The sequence below is a fragment of the Aquarana catesbeiana genome, linkage group LG11 (assembly GCF_042186555.1).
Source record: "Aquarana catesbeiana isolate 2022-GZ linkage group LG11, ASM4218655v1, whole genome shotgun sequence".
Lineage (NCBI taxonomy): Eukaryota > Metazoa > Chordata > Amphibia > Anura > Ranidae > Aquarana > Aquarana catesbeiana.
In genome coordinates this window covers 51,214,544-51,229,200 of record NC_133334.1, presented here as the reverse complement: position 1 = coordinate 51,229,200, position 14,657 = coordinate 51,214,544, and positions in this window count along the sequence as shown.

Genomic DNA, 14,657 nt, shown 5'->3' with positions numbered 1-14,657 from the left:
TCATGGCGATCCAGCCAGCTAACGGCCATATTTGGGCTGTCAAAGAAATGGACTGCTCCATCTGTCACCACACGTAGTTTGGCAGGATATAACATGGAGTATATCAATGGAATCGCCCGCATTCTTTTTTTCACTTCTGTGAATTTCGCTCTCTGTTTTTGAACAGCTGCTGAAAAGTCCGGATAAATGGAAATCTTAGATCCCTGTATTTCTATATTTGCCTTTTGTCTGGCTAGACGGAGTATAATGTCTCTGTCCTTATAATGTAGAAGTTTCAGCAAAAAAGGTCTGTCGTGGCCCCCTGGTGGCGGTGGTCTGGATGGCACCCTGTGAGCCCTTTCCACTGAGAAAAATGGAGTTAGATTATTCTTTCCAAAAGTGTCAGCCAGCCATGCTTCCAAAAACTCAGCAGGGTGCTTCCCCTCTGACTTTTCAGGCATACCAACTATACGGATGTTTGACCTTCGAAGCCTATTTTCTATGTCCTCCACTCTATCTGTTGTTTCATCAGTTTTAGTTGAGGTATTGCGCAGGTCATGAGTAAGGGGGGGTAATTCATCCTCAATGGAACTCACTTTTCCCTCCAAGGCAGTGGTTCTCTCCCTAAGTTTCTGCATATCCTGCCTAATGTGCAGCAGACCCTCTTTCATGCTTTTAATGTCTGCTGACAGTTCAGTAATAGAAGAGCCATATGAATGTACTGCTGTGAGGATATCTTGTAACGAGGGCTCAGTGCATTCATTGTCAGAAGGCTTAGTTATGTCAGGAGTGGTGATAGGGGAGGATGGTGTACTCACTGCGTTCCCCTGGGTCAGCGGCGCCATTTTCTCAGGCACATGTTGTTTTGCTTGGGAAGATTTCTCAGGGGTGCTGTTCCTAGCTGAGTTTACAGCGCTGGGCAATTGGATATGCTGGCTGGTTCTGGCGCTGGTGTCATGGGCATATTGTCCCAGTTTAGCTGCTGCAGCGGCATAGGACCCCTTCCCTGCACGTTGCTGGAGCGGAGGTCCGCCATGTTGGGCCGCTCTGCCGGCAGGATCGCCCTCCGGTTTCATTTTGGACATTCCTGTGTTCCTCTTATGGCGACCGGGTGCCTTAGCAGGGGTGGCTCCACACCGGGAGCGAAGTATCTGGTCTATTGCGGCGGTGTTTGAGGCTCTTAACAGGATTCTCTGTGTCAGGATGCAGGAGCTGATGTGAGGCACGTCTGCCTACATGAACGTCCAAGCCACACCCCCGAATTCTTTTTTTTTTTAATTACCTTTTATTGCTGTCTGGCTCTCTGTACACGATTGAAAGATTTTGAGGACTAGATGTTTTTAAAAGGGGCTGCAGGTAAAATTGGCTGAAAGAACTCTTTAGGAAAGAATTTAATGCATATGGCCTATACCATGAAATATGAGGATACAAGAAGATAATGTAGCGCAAAGCTCCTGACTGGTCCTGCTGTTTTACCCAGGTTCTGATCCCAGAATGGTGCAAATGCCCAGGGTATTCTCAGCCAGGTGCAATGTTCCACTCAGTCCTTCAGACAGTGATCAGGCAGATAGTGTCTTTTTGTGGTTTCAGCTGACATTGCACCATAAGCCTAATGAAAAGATCCTCTTTGTTGTCTGGTTGTTCCTGTGGCTTGGGGGTGATCCTTTAGCTCCTTGGTGAGCCAGAATCATTCAGGACTGCTTGCAGCTTCTCAAAGCCTTGCAAGGTTTAACAACACTTCCAGACTGGGTCACTCTCCAACAGGCAAAGGACCCTGTTACCCTTTGCTCGGCTACCCCTCTCCAGGGCTTTTTTCAGTGGGAACACAGTTCCGGCACCTTCATCACTGAATGTATATGCCAAGGGTGCTGGGGGCTCTATTAATGTTGGCTGCTGGGGACTCTATTGTCGCTAGGGGGATATATTGCTGCTGGTGGGGGAATGTTTTGTTTCTGGGGGGTGGATTGTTGAGGAGAGATCTACTGTTGAGGGAGGGGTCTATTGTTGGTGGCTGCCGGAGAGACTATTGTTGCTGGATACTGGGAGATCTATTGTTGCTGGGGTGGATCTGTTGTGGGGGATCTATTGTCACTGGGGAGATATATTGTTGCTGTGAAGGATCTATTGTTGCTGGCTGCAGGGGACCTATTTTACAGCTTCTGAGTAGCAAATTCAATGCAAACTACTGTGCACAAAAAAGTTATACTTTTCTGTATTCTCTAGGTAAAGGGTGGAACCAAAGGTTGGTGCTTGGAGGTGGGTAGGCGGCGGAGACAAGCGGTGACTCGGAAAAAGGGAAATACCTGCACCTATTCCCTGAGAAAAAAAAGCCCTGCTCCACTTAGTTCCCCAATAGTCACTCTCCCAACCAGGGATTGGCTGAGGATGTATGCAGGGTCAGCCCAGACTCTACCCTCTACACCCACTATGTTCCAGTGCTTTCTGGAAAGACAGACAAGCCTGCAGCTGCAGAGCCCAGAACAAACAAACATAATCAATAAGCTCCACTAGCTACGGCAGAGCCCAAAAATTACTAACTTTACCTACGAAAAACCTGTACAAGCACCTAACTATGAAGGTGCTACAGTCATGTTTATAAAGTCTCAGCTACAGGGGATATGTCAAAATTACTGGAATTCTTTTGATGAATGATGTGATAGAAAAATCAAATATAGCATATAGGAGAGCAAAATGTATTAGTGGAACTTTGGTACATAGTTGATTTACAGATTGTGAAAAAAGACCAGAAGGTAGGAGAGAAATTGTACAATGTGGTTGATGTGACTATGGTAGCTTCATTATTGAAGGTGATACTTGAAATGATCTACAGGAAGGCTTCTTAGATGCCATAGGTTTTTAGTCGCACCCAGGGAGTCTTATACATTTTGAGATGTACTTGGGGAGCCTTCTATGTGGAGAAGACTATTAGAGCACTGAAAAACAGCTATATGATCATATATGTGATATATAAAAGTATACCTCAAGGTCCCCCATAGCAAGGTATTTTATTTTTGGACATGATAGTGGATCTGATTATTTAAAGTTCTGGATTATAGAGGAAGTTGAACCAAATCCTCGGGGATTATGACAAACAAGTATTGCAAAGAGAAAGCAGGTGTGGATTTGGGAACTGGAAGCAACATACCAACTTGGTCTAAATTATAGTCTTAGCTTTAGTTCATTTTTGTAAATTGTCATTATATAAGAGCTCTGTCCTCCAAAAAGGTCATATCTCCCACAGACACTCATCTTGTGCTGTGATATATATATATATATATATATATACACATACATATATATATATATATATATATATATATATATATATATATATATATATATATATATATGGGGTTAGAGTAAAGAAGTGAGTATATTTTCTAACAATTATAGATTTTTGTTTTTGAATCTCACACCCCCTGGCGACTCTTACTTAAATGAAAACATCTAAATATTCATTAAGATCTAGATGATTTGTTGATGTCCATCCAAACACACATAAATCAGTATAATTTGGTATGATAAATATTTACCTAATATTATACATGCATTACTGTTTGATATGAATGTGGATATGTTATAAGGATGTAGAGGGTGGTAGATTTCATTATATTTATTGTTTATGTGTTTATAATTTTATACTGAGAATCTTAGGCCCTGTTGTTGTCCCCCCCCCCCCCCCCCATGGCCATAGTAACTCTGTCAAAGGCAGCAAACAATGCTGTGGAAGTGGCTATGGGATGAGACATATGGCGATATATGGTGTGTTGAAGGTGTGTGCGTGAGAGGTGGCAATGACACCACCTTGGGGTCAAAACCCCACACTGTTAGTCACCTCTGACGCAGCTGTGTGGGACCAGTGAAACCGGTCAGGTGCTGCTTAGTAGGTCCGTTTGTGTCCTTGGTCTGTGAATGTAATGTAACTACCATCTATCCATGTGTTTGGCATCTTTGGCTAAGGGGAACCCTAGTAAGCACTGTGAGCATATAGAACTAACTTTTCCAAACAGTTTTTGTATTTGTTTGAAGAGTAATGCCTCGTACACACGGTCGGATTTTCCGACGGAAAATGTGTGATAGGACCTTGTTGTCGGAAATTTCGACCGTGTAGGCTCCATCACACATTTTCCATCGGATTTTCCGACACACAAAGTTTGAGAGCAGGATATAAAATTTTCCGACAACAAAATCCGTTGTCGGAAATTCCGATCGTGTGTACACAAATCCGACGCACAAAGTGCCACGCATGCTCAGAATAAATAAAGAGATGGAAGCTATTGGCTACTGCCCCGTTTATAGTCCCAATGTACGTGTTTTACGTCACCACGTTCAGAACGATCGGATTTTCCGACAACTTTGTGTGACCGTGTGTATGCAAGACAAGTTTGAGCCAACATCCGTCTGAAGAAATCCTAGGATTTTGTTGTCGGAATGTCCGAACAAAGTCCGACTGTGTGTACGGGGCATAATTGTAGTTCTAGCACCTAGGGAGCCCATGCAGTGCAGCAGTGTGATGAAATTATTACTGACCTTTGACAGGCTTCTAATGAGAACATTGTTCACACAGATACCTGTTGCACCTGAGACTTTGGAACAGTTGTATTGATCTAGGATAAGCTATATCTTGCTGGCTCTACACATTGGAAGTTCATTTAGAAATTCAAACAAGAAATTCCATCTCATTTGACAGCTGTCATTGAGGTTATACAGGAAAAAGACAAACAAGGATTGGCGCAAGGTGTAGGTAATAAGTGTGAGCTTTGAGTGCTCAATGAGGGAAATGGCAGTCCATATAAAGTTCCTACAAAAGTCTGTTGGAATGTAGGATGCTTACTGTACTGGCAGCTCAGTGTTAGAGCAAGAAGCAACTCCGGAAGACAAGCAGGGGAGAAAACACAAGCGCCTTCTAAGTGCAGCATGAAGGGAATTTAATGTAGATAAAAACAAGTGTAACTCACAAGGGTAAAAATTAAACAGGCATGTAGCATTCTTGCTATGGTCCTCAGTGTCACAGTCCTGGAGGTGCCAGTTGGATGTATCGGCTGTCTCCATGCGATCGGGGAGCATTGGTGGACTCCGCTGCTTCCTGGGTCCATGGAACGCACTGTTGGGCCTCCAGGAGGTGATGTGTGGCTAATGGTGATGCTTTTGCCTGAAGAAGGAGCGCATGCTCCGCAAACACGTCGCCCATGCGTCAGCCCATGGATAGTAGGGTACTTTGACGCAGTAGTGGGCTTAAGCACCATATGGCCATATGGTGTGACCAAATCCCCATATTTTTGCTTATTTGCTGAATATGTTCAGGTGTTTTAAATAGCCTTGAAGGATTTAAAATGTAATTTTTGTATGTGTGCACTGTAATCTTTTGTTATGTTTGTATGTACGTGCGTATATGTGCATGTCTCCCCTGTGCTCCACTGAATGCAAATCGCACTGCATTACATTCTTTCCTGCCCATGCTGACAACTGGGATCTGGAAGTGATGTCATACACACCGCTTCTGGGCCAGGAACAAGATGGGGAGGAGAGTGGACATGTGTCCATTCTCCTCCCTCCCCTCTACCCTGCGGCACTGACTATGCCAGTCCCGGGCCCACAGATGGACAAGCGGAGCCTGGGATAAAAAGAAGAGGCACGTGCGGGGGGCACTTTACACAATGCAGCGCAAGGCATGTGGACCATCACCAGTAGGACACATGCCCAAGGCAGAATCACAGCCTGTCCGTCACCTGGCCACCATATGCATGTAAAGCCTGGTGCACACTGTCAAAAAAACTAACAGCTCAGATCCGAGCCACTGTACTAACAATCCAATGTTAGTACAGTGATCTCCCCGCTGAGCTATTGTGTTATGACACTCCGGCTAGTTGATTGGGAGTCGGTTGGCTGCTGGTATTCCAGCATGCTTGTCCGACATATGCCAGCTGAACGGCCAGCTTCAGTCGGATAGGCTGCCATACACAGGGGCCAAACGTCGGCCAATTTTTATTGACCCAGCCGATGTCGCCCGACATTCGGCCCGTGTGTGCTAGGATTTATGGTGTGATGGGCAGCAGCTCAATAGGGAAGGACAGTGGAGCAAGGTAGGGGCGATAGGAGATCCAGTTTAAGGACTTTAAGGACCCTTTCACAGGGGAACCTCCGCTAAACGGAATCTGTTTGCTTAGCGGGGATCTCTTCACTCCTCGCTGAGCAAGCGGATGACAGGTCCATGTCCGCTCCACTATGCAGAGCGGACACGGACACAGTCCCGCTCTCCTCTATGGGGCAATCGGATGGAGATGGACCGCCTGCCCTTTTTCATCCAATGTCATCTGATCCGATCCGCCGGATGGATGGAAAAAAGGACCACCATCTGTCTGTTTTTGGCAGGATCGGATTGGATGGCAACGGGTGTCAGCAGACGTGTTCACTGACATCCAATCGCTTCATAGAAGAGAGTGGCGGGTCCAATCAGGTCCACCTAAAAAAAGACAGGCGGACCTGATCAGACAACCCGTGTGAAAGGGGCCTTCGGCTGTGTGTCTGTGGCAGGGAGAGAGTGCAAAACTGAAGAGAATGGGGGGGGAATGGGGGCACATAGGGACAAGACACCTGCCGCAGTCTAGCCCAGACGCCAAGCCTCTAATTCTAAGCGCCAATACGACCTGGCGCCTGGAGTTTGTCATGCCCTGGAAAAACCTCATACTTTTATAGAAAAACTCAAGTACATTAAAAACAGGTGGTGTCTGTGTACAACTCAAAATGTAAGGACAGGATGACCAACCTCTTACCCACAATGGAAGCCAAGAAAGCACCATGGAGGAGGAAGGTCCCTGATAAAGGACAAGGGACACACATTGAGGCCCTGAAAAGTCCCTTGCTACAATTTGTCTCCTTTGGTCATTTGGTGTGGGATGTTGGCATAAGATGACACAGAACCAGTGTCCCAATATTTTTCCAGTGGTAATAACCCTCCCTTACTATAGCCAAAATGAAAACAACAAGTTTTGCCTTTAGGTCTGCTTTAAATACAAACCTTCTGTCAGATAAAACAGCTCCTATATGTGTTTTTATTCTGGGTATTTTAACTATTTGCTCAGAGTTGAGCTAAATTATTAATTCCTAAGTATACAGCCCAACCCTAATATAATACAAGGCTGATAAAACCTACAATGCAAATGTAATATGCAAATCATGCCTTTATCTAGGAAGTCTGTTCTTCCTTCTCCTATCTACTTTCCATACTTAACTACTGAACAGTGGAGTCATGAATCACACTAAAGCCTAATACACACCGGCCAAATGTCAGACGGCTCAATAGAAACCGGTCAACATTCCGCCCGTGTGTACTGCCACTGGTTCGGCTTCTGTCGAAGGGGCATGACCGAAAAAGGTCTGCCGATCGGCTTCTGATCAGCGCTCTCAGCCAATGTTCTGGTGGGGGCCGTCTCCATGTCAGAACACAATAAAACAGCAGGGGAGATAGCTGTACTAACATCACATAATTAGTACAGCCCTGCTGGGTTGAACGAAAAAAAACCTAGTAGTGTGAACTGGGCTTTAGGCCTTGTTCACATGGGTAACTGGTAAAAACTGGTGGTTCAGTCATAGTTTTACTGCCTCCCGTCCATCTACCTAAAAGAAAACACGTAGCTGCTCAGACTTACATATGCCACGATCACAGCAAAAATGATACCCCTTGTCATGTGCTGACATCAAATGCAACCATTCAAATTAACCAAATGTAGTCTGGTTGTAGCACAGTGGTGTGGGCTTTTTAGGGTACAAACAGGCTACATATCGCCTCCCAGCCACCTGTCAACCATCCTCTGAAAAGCTATCCACCGTGGATTGCTTTTTCAGCAGAGGTGTCCATACGGGGTGCTGCCCCCCTAATCCATGCACCAGGCCCCTAATCTACATGCAGGGCACTGGACGCATGGATTCCAATGTTTTTTTTTCTAGAAGCACATGATTAGAGCCTGAGGCTCTAATTGACTTCAAAAAAGGTTGGGCTCGAAGCGCAGTGCACTGCCCCCAGAGCCCGCCCAGTTGTGTGACAATAGCAAATTAATATTCGCTATTGTCTTTCTGATTCTCCTCCCGGCCAATCAGGAAGCAGGTCCTGAGACCCATCACCCAATTGGTCGAGAGGAGAATGATCCCATTGGCCACCTAGGTGGAGGAGACGCACAGTGGAAGCCGCCGTGATGTTGAGGAGGAGGAGACGCAGGGGAACCCTCCTCCTCGAGGAAGCACTGCCCGTGAACTAGATGGGGTAAGTGCGGTACTGGTGACCGTTCGACCTCCGAGCACCGTCCCTTGGTTCCAACCCCTACCCACCTCCCAATACCGCCCCCATTTAGAGAATACAGAACGAGCAACATAATTTGTGTAATTTGTATGGAATTTGTCAATGATAACAAGAAAAGCAGTAAAGTAGATCCCCTGCAGCAAGCAACAAAAGACCCCTCCCCAGCAACAATGGACCGCTAACAATAGACCCCCCCCCCCCGACAGCAACAATAGATCCCACCAGCAACAACAGACCTTCCCAGCAAAAAGAGATCCCCCTGCAAAAATAGATCCTCTCCAGTGACAATAGATCCCCCTGCAGCCAGTATCTATAGACCCTGCAGCACACCCCACCACCCCTTGCCATTGCCTACATTCAGTGCTGGAGGTGCCGGAACTGCGTTCCCCCGCATTCCTGCCCTGATGGTGGTTAATACAGCCTTGTAAGTAGGGAAGGGTTTAAACCCCTGCCAGCTGATTTTTCTGCTTTCTATGAATTATTGAGGAATTTCTCATCTCTTGTTCCAGGGGCAACTCTAATAACTTTTCTTCACTTTCTGTTTTTGTGACAATAGTCATCAGGACAAAGTGCTGAATCTCTCCAATAGGGATACAGGCAGTAATAAAAAAAAAAAAAAAATCACAGTCTAACCCTTCCCCACGCCAAAAAAAAAAAATTGTCTAGAGATATTCATTTAACCCCAATCAGCCCTAATTACCTTCTTAACCATACATTATGCAATTTACTTTCCTTCAACCACAGGAAAGAAAATTGCTTGATTCCCCCATCAACAGTCAGTGTTTATGGAGGAATCCCTCCCACTGCGCTTTTGTATTCTGACAGTGGGAAGTTTCCCAGGCATCATAATCGACTTCAGTACTACCAGCCAGCTATGGACAGATCGAAATTCAGCTGCTTCCTGGCGAACTGGCTGAATTCCAATCCACCTATGGCTGGCTTTAGCAATTATTTTGCTGATGATTTTTTTATTATGATTATAACTTTTTTTCATTGTATTCAATTGTTCCTTAAAGGAGAAGTACATCCAATGCTTGTTCGGCTGTACTTCTCCTGTGGATCACAGTTCATTCTGCACTCCTGTAACCCATTTTCAACCCATTTTCAGCAGACAGTGGGCTGAAGCACGCTGTTGGCTGACATCACAGAGCCGGTCCAGGCTCGGGCAAGATCACGACAATGGAGTCAGTATCCGCCCACATGCCTGGACCGCCACCCAGCTCAGCCTCTCAGCAAGCCGCTGAGAGGCTGAGCCGGCCTTTCCCGCCCCCTCCATAGGCCAGCGCTCCAGTGAGCGTGAACGGCATTGCTTCCCAGTTTCTGGCCTAGTCCAAATGGTGTCATATATCCCAGGAGTCCCCATGGGCATTTTTTTTTTTCATCTGGGGGGGGGGGCTCTCTCAGCTAAACACACCCTCCTTCCCGCAAGCCTGAGCTAAGCACAGAGGGATTCTGGGAAGTAAATACTTCATGAATCATCTGCTTTAACGCAGAATAACAGCAGCTAGAATTGCTAGGGGGGTGTTTTTTAAAGTGATTTCTTGACAAAATAAAGTATGGAGACATTTGTGAATGGATGAGTTTGCTCTGAATTTTAAAAAATGTATTAAATAGCCTTTTCAGTTTGTGGTGATCAGGTACAGTTAAGTTTCACTTTAATTTTATTTTAGTGTCACGTTTCAAAATAAGCACAAAATTGGAAAAAGATGATTTGTAATAAAATAACCATAATTTTAGTGTCATTATAAAAAGGGACTTAGGATAAAGGTGCAACTTTCATTTACATCAAACATCGTTTTAAAACTAACAAGTGCCCAGCTAGAAACAAATAACTTTTTTATCTCTGTTGCATAGATGGTCTATTGATTGCAAAAAAAAAAAAAAAGTAAGACAATATTGTTAGGAGAAAGCATAAGTTATAGATGTGTTATAAAGTTACAGGTGTGTCTAAAACGTTCGGCGAATGGTCCGATATCTCAACGGAAAAATGAGCCAGGTATGCACGCATACACACGGCTATCCATGGAAACGTTGAGAAGTGCCACCTAGCGTGGAGTAGATGTGACCATCAGGGTAAACCTGCTGTGGGCAGTTGAACGTGGTCAGTGTGAGAAGTTGGGTCACAGTGCAATGGAGCAAAGAGTGAACATTAAGTTCTACTACAAATTGGAGAAAAACGGCGACAGATACGCATGAAATGTTGGTGCAAGTGTATGAGACGAAAGCCGGGAGCAGAAAATGTGTTTACCACTGGTTCAAACGATTTAGCGATGGGAAGGAATCGACTGAGGATGAGCCACGTTCGGGTCGGTTGTCGGCAAGCAGAACCCCAGACATGATCGAGCAAGTGCATTAGGGTGTCCTTTTATGAAACTGAGATCAGCGGCGATCCCGAGTCTCACCGCTAATCTCAGCTCATTACCAGTTTATGAAACTGAGATAATCAGCAGAGAACATGTTCTCCACTGATTATCTCAGCACAGTGAGAATTTGTAACTGACTTCACAGAAACGGCCAGTTTATGAAGGTGCGATCTCTGCACCTCACTGGCGATCTGTGGCAGAATTCTCACTTTCTGATTCACCATTTCAGAAGTGGAGAATCAGAGTGAGAAGCCTGAAACTGGCTGATATTCTGGAGAAAGCTTTTCTTTCTTTCTTTTGACTTCTTTCTTTCACCAAACAGTCAGAGCACACCTTCCCCACCATTACACACCCCAAAACCAGCAGGATAGGAATTTATAGTGTATATATATATATATATACACATATATATATATATATATATATATATATATATATATATATATATATATATACACATATATATATGTATGTATATATATATATATATACATATACACATACATACATACATATATATACACATACATATATATATATATATATATATATATATATATATATATATATACATCTATATACATCTATATATAGATATATATATATCTATATATAGCTATATATATATATATATATATATATATATATATATATATATATATATATATATAGCTATATATATATATTTTTTTAGATGTTCACGTCTCTGGCTGGGTTCACACTTGTGCAATGCATGAACCAGCGTGATTCCTGTGCGGGTTTTCACATCGCACCTACATTGACATCTGCGCACCACTGCGGGTGTCAATGTAAAGTTAATGACACCCCCAGATCATTTCACAGATCACAGTGCGAACTATGTAATGGTGCAGGAATCGGATCGCATGGGTGTTCACACCCATGCGATCCGATTCCAGTGCGGACCAAATAAAGGGTCCTGTACCATTTTGGTGCAAATGCAATATGATTTAGGGCCAGTTCCCACTGCTGCGGTGTCCGAGATCGGATGTGATTCGCACCGCAGTGCAAAATCACATCCGATCTCTGTGCGATACGATTTCAGCCATACAGATAGTATTGCTAAATTTGCATTGCCCTCGGACCATACTCTTACAGGACCCTTTTTTTGGTCCACAGCAGAATCGGATCGCATGGGTGTTCACACCCATGCGATTCGATTACTGTCCGAGTTTGCAGATCGCACTGCGATATGCGAACTGATTTGGGGGTGTTGTTAACTTTTAGGCCCAGTTCACACTTGTGCGATGCCGGACATAGCACAGGCATCGCATGTTATTCGCAGCACACTGCCATTCACATTACATGCGATGTCTGTGCGGTGCGATATCAGCTGTACAGATAGTATGGCTGATATCGCACCGCATTCGGTGCAAACACGCACAGGACCCTTTATTCAGTTCGGACCAGAATCGGATCGCATGTGTGTTCACACATGTGCGATCCGATTCATGTCCGAACTGTCAGTTCGCAGTGCAATATGCAAGCTGATCTGGGGGTGTCGTTAACAATGTATTGACACTCCCCAGCGATTCGCATATGGCAGTGTGAACTGACTTGCGAGTCAGTGCGATGCGGGAACCCGCAGTGGATTCGCAGTGTTCTCGCATCACACCAGTTTATCAATTTTTATGTTTATCTATAATGAAATATATTTTATTTTAATTTATTAATAAATATTTATACTTGTATACTTTATTAAAATTATTTTTTTAATGATTATAAATGTATTTTGCATTTATATGAATGGTGTATAGCTGCATTACATATGTGCATTACATTCATTTACTATACACCATTCACATTTAAATAGGGACATGTATGATCTTTAAATATTGATAAAAACAATGTTTTTTTTATAATTAGGTTAATGTATATTGTGTAGGGGGAATTTATCTTTATTATTTTATTAATATGTTGGGGAATAATGTGTGCTGATTTGTGTTAAACTTTTGTATTTTATGGTTCCTCATACTGTAATCCCGCTATATCACACGAGATTATAGTGAGAGGAGCCATTCTCAGGAGTTCCCGGCGTTTGTAGATCGCTCCTCAACTCAACATGAGAAGCGATCTACACACTTTCATAAACAGGCACTCAGAGGAGAGCGATCTCCTCTGAGAATGCCTGAGAACTGAAAAGCGGTATTTTACCGCACTTTCATAAAAGGACACCCTGGCTCTTTGGCATCAACTCAACTCGCTGTGTTTGGAGGAAGAGGACTGCTGCCTATGACCCCAAGAACACCATCCCCATCGTCAAACATGGAGGTAGAAACATTATGCTTTGGGGGTGTTTTACTGCTAAGGGGACATGACAACTTCACCACATGAAAGGGACGATGGACGGGGCCATGTACTGTCAAATCTTGGGTGAGAACCTCCTTCCCTCAGGCAGGGCATTGAGAATGGGTCGTGGATGGGTCTTCCAGCACGACAATGTCCCAAAACACATGGCCAAAGCAACAAAGCCAGTCTCCAGAACTTAATCCCATAGAAAATATGAAGAGGGAGCTGAAGGTTCAAGTTACCAAACGTCAGCCTCAAAACTTTAATGACTTGGAGAGGATCTGCAGAGGAGTGGGACAAAATCGCTCCTGAGATGTGTGCAAACAAGGTGGCCAACTACAAGAAACGTCTGACCTCTGATTGACAACAAGGGTTTTGCCATCAAGTACTAAGTCATGTATTTCGAAGGGGTCAAATGCTTATTTCACTCATTACAATGCAAATCAATTAATAATTTTTTTGAAATGCGTTTTTCTGGATATTTTTGTTATTCTGTCTCTCACTGTTAAAATAAACCTACCATTAAAATTATAGGCTGATCCTTTCTTTGTCAGTGGGCAAACGTACAAAATCAGCAGGGGACCAAATACTTTTTTCCCCTCACTATATGTATTACTTTAGCTTGAGAAAGTAATTGCCGAATAAATACACATAGTCCCATAGGTGAAATTTATAAAATTTGCACATAGCTCCATAGGTGAAATATCAAAATTGTTCTGGTCCACAGGGGTTATACAGGTGCAAGAGTTGAACTGGTTAGAGTAATTTTGGTTTAGGGAAGACTGAGGAAGGGTAAGAACGTGTGATGTTTTTATTACCATTTGGCTCACCAAAGGTAGCGAAGATTACTTCTCACTTCTATCCCAATGAAAACCAGCGCCAGGTACATGATACAAATAAAAATCTCTTGACAGAGACACAGACATCGATATAACCTATCCATATCCTCTCCACCAACAAAAAAAGTGTTTTTTTTTATTCCCATTAAAGAGCTTACCCATCCATTCTGTCCCAGTGACCACCATCCAGAAGGACAGCAGACATAGATCGCCAAATGTCTCTCATTCTGAACCAAAATCCTCTTTCCCCATCTGACATTCATTTTCTTCTGATGTACAGCGCTCTATTGGGAGAATTATTATTTAACTGTCAAAAGTGTTTTAATGTGTTAAACGTTTCATCTACCCTCTAAATGGTTGCATTTACAATTTTTAGAGCTTAGCCTCTTGGAATACCAGCCAAGACTTGCTCTGTATCTGTTTGAGATTAGGCTTCAAAATCATAACACTGTTCAGAAGTTTCATTCAGAAATACCATGTAAAAAGAATCATCTACAGATCAAACAAAGCCTATTAACCCTTAGTTAATCATAATCGGTCTTAATTAACTCCTTCCTGCCTTTAGCTGTTTTTTTTTTATTTCTATTTTTCAACCACCTAAGTTTTTTGTTCGCTCTCATGAGGTCATAACGCAGTTGCCACCTTTCTTGGATGTCTTTTCTACATTATCCCAAGGGTGTGACTTTGGGCTTTGTAATGGCTGACTTTTTGGCTGAATAAGGACATTCTAGCTGGGATATCTTTCTATCTTTCTAGATCAGGGATCCTCAAACTACGGCCCTCCAGCTGTTGCAGAACTACACATCCCATGAGGCATTGTAAAACTCTGACATTCACAGACATGACTAGGCATGATGGGAATTGTAGTTCCTG